Raw genomic sequence first — 6000 nt, forward strand, 5'->3', positions numbered from 1 at the left:
TTGTTAGAGTTGGGCCATTCACCTTTCCCACTGACTTTGTTGTGCTGGAAATAGAGGAGCACAAGAGTGCTACTCTCATTCTAGGAAGACCCTTCCTAGCAACTGGACGATCCCTCATTGACGTCCAACAGGGGGAAATAACCCTGAGAGTCAACGATGATGAGTTCAAGTTGAACGCTGTCAAAGCCATGCAGCATCCAGACACATCAACAGACTGCATGAAAGTTGATCTTATTGACTCTTTGGTAGAAGAGATCAACATGGCTGAGAGTCTCGAATCAGAGTTGGAAGACATCTTTAAAGATGTTCAGCCTAATTTGGAGCATTCAGGGGACATGAAAAAGCCTCTGAACTTTCTTCTGAAAGAGGAAAAACCTCCTAAACCCGAGCTCAAGCCACTACCACCATCCTTGAAATATGCATTTCTGGGAGAAGGTGACACTTTTCCAGTGATCATAAGCTCTGCTTTAAATTCACAGGAAGAGGAAGCACTTATTCAAGTGCTAAGGACACACAAGACAACTCTTGGGTGGTCCATAGGTGACCTTAAGGGCATAAGCCCAGCTAGATGCATGCACAAAATCCTATTGGAGGATAATGCCAAACCAGTGGTTCAACCACAGAGGCGGCTAAATCCAGCCATGAAGGAAGTGGTGCAGAAAGAGGTCACCAAGTTATTAGAGGCTGGGATTATTTATCCTATTTCTGATAGCCCCTGGGTGAGCCCTGTTCAAGTCATCCCAAAAAAGGGAGGCATGACAGTGATTCATAATGAAAAGAATGAACTGGTTCCTACAAGAACAGTTATGGGGTGGCGCATGTGTATTGACTACAGAAGGCTCAATACAGCCACCAGAAAGGATCATTTTGCTTTACCATTCATAGACCAGATGCTAGAAAGACTAGCAGGTCATGATTATTACTGCTTTTTGGATGGCTACTCAGGCTATAACCAGATTACAGTAGATCCCCAGGATCAAGAGAAAACAGCATTCACATGTCCATCCGGAGTGTTTGCTTATAGAAGGATGCCATTTGGGCTATGTAATGCGCCTGCAACCTTCCAGAGATGCATGCTCTCTATTTTCTCTGACATGGTGGAAAAATTTCTGGAAGTCTTTATGGATGACTTCTCAGTATATGAAGACTCATTCAGCTCCTGTCTTGATCACCTGAAACTTGTTTTGAAAAGATACTAAGAGACCAACCTAGTTTTAAACTGGGAAAAGTGTCACTTCATGGTGACTGAAGGAATTGTTCTTGGGCATAAAATCTCAAACAAGGGAATAGAGGTGGATCAAGCAAAAATAGAGGTAATTGAAAAATTACCACCACCTGCCAATGTTAAGGCAATCAGAAGCTTTCTGGGGCATGCAGGATTCTATAGGAGGTTTATAAAGGATTTTTCAAAAATCGCAAAACCTCTAAGCAATCTGCTAGCTGCTGACACGCCATTTGTGTTTGACACAAAGTGCCTGCAGGCGTTTGAAATACTGAAAGCTAAGCTGGTCACAGCACCAGTCATTTCTGCACCAGACTGGACATCACCATTTGAGCTAATGTGTGATGCCAGTGATCATGCCATTGGTACAGTATTGGGACAGAGGCATGACAAGCTTCTGCATGTCATTTATTATGCCAGTCGCGTTCTAAATGATGCCCAGAAAAATTACACAACCACAGAAAAAGAACTACTTGCAGTGGTTTACGCCATTGACAAGTTCAGATCATACTTAGTAGGATCAAAAGTGATTGTGTATACTGACCATGCTGCTCTTAAATATCTACTCACAAAGCAGGATTCAAAACCCAGGATCATCAGATGGGTATTGCTTCTGCAAGAGTTTGATATAGAAATAAGAGACAGAAAAGGGACAGAGAACCAAGTAGCTGATCATCTGTCCCGGATAGAGCCAGTGGAAGGGACGTCCCTCCCTTCTCTTGAGATCTCTGAGACGTTTCCTGATGAGCATTTATTCGCCATTCAGGAAGCACCATGGTTTGCCGATATTGCAAACTATAATGCTGCAAGGTTCATACCCAAGGAGTATAACATGATACAAAAGAAGAAATTAATTACTGATGCAAAGTACTACTTGTGGGATGAACCTTATCTCTTTAAGAGATGTGCAGACGGAATTATCCGTAGGTGTGTGCCTAGAGAAGAAGCACAGAGGATCCTGTGGCATTGCCACGGATCTCAATATGGAGGCCATTTCGGAGGTGAGCGAACAGCCACCAAGGTCCTCCAATGTGGCTTCTATTGGCCCACACTCTATAAAGATTCCCGAGAGTTTGTACGTAACTGTGACAGTTGCCAAAGAGCTGGCAATCTGCCTCATGGTTATGCCATGCCTCAACAAGGAATCTAGGAAATTGAGTTGTTTGACGTATGGGGAATTGACTTCATGGGACCTTTCCCACCATCGTACTCAAACACTTATATTCTGGTGGTAGTTGACTATGTGTCAAAATGGGTTGAGGCCATTGCCACACCCACCAATGATACTAAAACAGTGCTGAAGTTCCTCCAGAAACATATCTTTAGCAGGTTTGGTGTTCATAGAGTACTAATCAGTGATGGGGCACTCACTTCTGCAATAAACAGCTTTACTCTGCCATGGTTCGGTATGGAATTCGCCACAAGGTGGCCACTCCATATCATCCACAAACCAATGGGAAAGCTGAAGTCTCTAACAGAGAATTAAAGAGAATCCTGGAACGGACAGTAAATACCCGTAGAAAGGATTGGGCACGGAGCTTGGATGATGCTCTGTGGGCTTACAGGACAGCATTCAAGACCCCTATAGGGACCTCTCCATACCAACTCGTGTATGGTAAGACATGTCACCTGCCCGTGGAACTGGAACATAAGGCCTACTGGGCAACCAGATTCCTAAATTTTGATGCCAAACTAGCAGGAGAAAAACGATTGCTCCAGCTAAATAAGCTAGAGGAATTCAGATTCACAGCTTTCGAAAATGCCAAGCTTTATAAAGAAAAATAAAAAAAGTGGCATGACAGAAAGCTGTCATCTAGAATCTTTGAACCAGGACAGAAGGTTCTGTTGTTTAACTCTAGACTCAGGCTATTTCCCGGGAAACTGAAATCCCGATGGAGGGGACCATACGTGATTACAAGTGTATCACCATATGGCTATGTGGAGCTTCAAGATATTGATTCTGATAAGAAGTTCATTGTCAATGGACAGAGAATCAAGCATTATCTTGAAGGCAACATTGAGCAAGAATGCTCAAGGCTGAAGCTAGATTAAAAGCTCAGCAAGGTCCAGCTAAAGACAATAAAGAAGCGCTTGTTGGGAGGTAACCCAATTTTTATTTATTTTCATGGTTTTTCATGTTTTATTAAGTTCATGATCATGTGGAGTCACAAAATAAAATATCAAAAATTGAAAACGGAATCAAAAACAGCAGAAGAAAAATCACACCCTGGAGGAAGCACCTGTCTGGCGTTCAACGCCAGAACAGAGCATGGTTCTGGCGCTGAATGCCCAAAATGGGCAACATCCTGGTGCTGAATGCCCAGAACAAGCATGGTTCTGGAGTTCAACGCCAGAAATGGCTAGTAAATGGGCGTTGAACGCCCAAAATGGGCACCAACCTGGCGCTGAACGCCCAGAGTTGTGTGCAAGGGCATTTTGCATGCCTAAATTGGTGCAGGGATGTAAATGCCTTGACACCTCAAGATCTGTGGACCTCACAGGATCATTTCAAGATCTGTGGACACCACAGGATCCCCACCTTCCCTCCTCATAATCCTAGTTTTTTTTCCACATCTTCTTCTTTATCTATTCATTCTTCTTTTGCTCGAGGGCGAGCAACATTCTAAGTTTGGTGTGGTAAAACAATTATGAGAAGGATCTATAGCTTAGTGGTAGAACATGTGGCTGCAAATCAAGAGATCCCTGAGATACCTCAGGGGATGCACTTCCCTCCACATAATTATTGGAAGCAACTGAGGATAGAAATACCGAAAATCACTAGGAATCAAGCCACAAAGGCAAGGAAGAGACATAAAAGAGCTCAAGAACATCATTGGTGCCTCAAGAAGGAAATGCCATCATCACTAAGGTGGACTCGTTCCTTGTTCTTACTTTCTCTGTTTTTCGTTTTCTCTATGTTAAGTGCTTATCTATGTTTGTGTCTTCATTACATGATCATTAATAGTAATTAGTGTCTAGTTTGATTTTATCCCCAATTAAGTTATAGTCTATTTTTCTCATCATCAGCAAACATGAATAAAATAGTAGATCTTTTGAATAAGAGGCAATAAAATTTCGAGTCTTTAATAAGAAAAATTCTAATTAGTAACATGTGGTGGCAATGCTTTTTGTCTTCTGAATGAATGCTTGAACAGTGCATATGTCTTTTGAATTTGTTGTTTAAGACTGTTAAATATGTTGGCTCTTGAAAGAATGATGAACATGAGACATGTTATTGATAATCTGAAAAATCATAAAAATGATTCTTGAAGCAAGAAAAAGCAGCAAAGAACAAAGCTTGCAGAAAAAAAAAAAGAAAGAAAAAGAAAAAGCAAGCAGAAAAAGCCAAAAGCTCTTAAAACCAAGAGGCACGAGCAAACAGCCAATAACCCTTAAAACCAAAAGGCAAGGGCAAATAAAAAGGATCCCAAGGCTTTGAGCATCAGTGGATAGGAGGGCCTAAAGGAATAAAATCCTGGCCTAAGCGGCTAAACCAAGCTGTCCCTAACCATGTGCTTGTGGCGTGAAGGTGTCAAGTGAAAACTTGAGACTGAGCGGTTAAAGTCAAGGTCCAAAGCAAAAAGAAGAGTGTGCTTAAGAACTCTGGACACCTCTAATTGGAGACTTTAGCAAAGCTGAGTCACAATCTAAAAAGGTTCACCCAATTATGTGTCTGTGGCATTTATGTATCCAGTGGTAATACTGGAAAACAAAGTGCTTAGTGCCACGGCCAAGACTCATAAAGTAGCTGTGTTCAAGAATCAACATACTGAACTAGGAGAATCAATAGCACTATCTGAATTCTGAGTTCCTATAGATGCCAATCACTCTGAGCTTCAATGGATAAAGTGAGATGCCAAAACTGTTCGGAAGCAAAAAGCTACTAACCCCGCTCATCTAATTAGAATCTGAGCTTCATGCAAAAAACTCTGAGATATTATTGCTTCTCAACCTATTAGTCTTCTATTTTATTTGTCTAGTTGCTTGAGGACAAGCAACAGTTTAAGTTTGGTGTTGTGATGAGCGGATATTTTATACGCTTTTTGGGGTTAATTTCATATAGTTTTTAGTATATTTTAGTTAGTTTTTAGTTTATTTCCATTAGTTTTTAGGAAAAATTCATATTTCTGGACTTTACTATGAGTTGTGTGTTTTTCTGTAATTTCAGGTATTTTTCTGGCTGAAATTGAAGGAGCTGAGCAAAAATCTGATTCAGGCTGAAAAAGGACTGCTGATGCTGTTGGATTCTGACCTCCCTGCACTCAAAGTGGATTTTCTGGAGTTACAGAACTCGAAATGGCATGCTTCCAATTGCGTTGAAAAGTAGACATCCAGGGCTTTCCAGCAATATATAATAGTCCATACCTTTCACAAGGATAGACGACGTAAACTGGTGTTCAACGCCAGTTCTCTGCCCAATTCTGGCGTCCAGCGCCAGAAAAGGATCAAAAGCTGGAGTTGAACGCCCAAACTGGCACAAAAGCTGGCGTTCAACTCCACAAATGGCCTCTGCACGTGGATTGCTTAATTTTCATCCCCAGCACACACCAAATGGGCCCCAGAAGTGGGCCTCTGCATCATCCATCATAGTTTACTCATTTGTTGTAAACCTAGGCTACTAGTTTAGTATTTAAACAACTTTTAGAGACTTATTTTGTATCTCATGACATTTTAGATCTAAACTTTATATTCTCTGACGGCATGAGTCTCTAAACCCCATTGTTGGGGGTGAGGAGCTCTGCTGTGTCTCGATGAATTAATGCAAGTATTTCTGTTTT

This window comes from Arachis hypogaea, chromosome 17 (assembly GCF_003086295.3).
Source record: "Arachis hypogaea cultivar Tifrunner chromosome 17, arahy.Tifrunner.gnm2.J5K5, whole genome shotgun sequence".
Taxonomy (NCBI): Eukaryota; Viridiplantae; Streptophyta; class Magnoliopsida; order Fabales; family Fabaceae; genus Arachis; species Arachis hypogaea.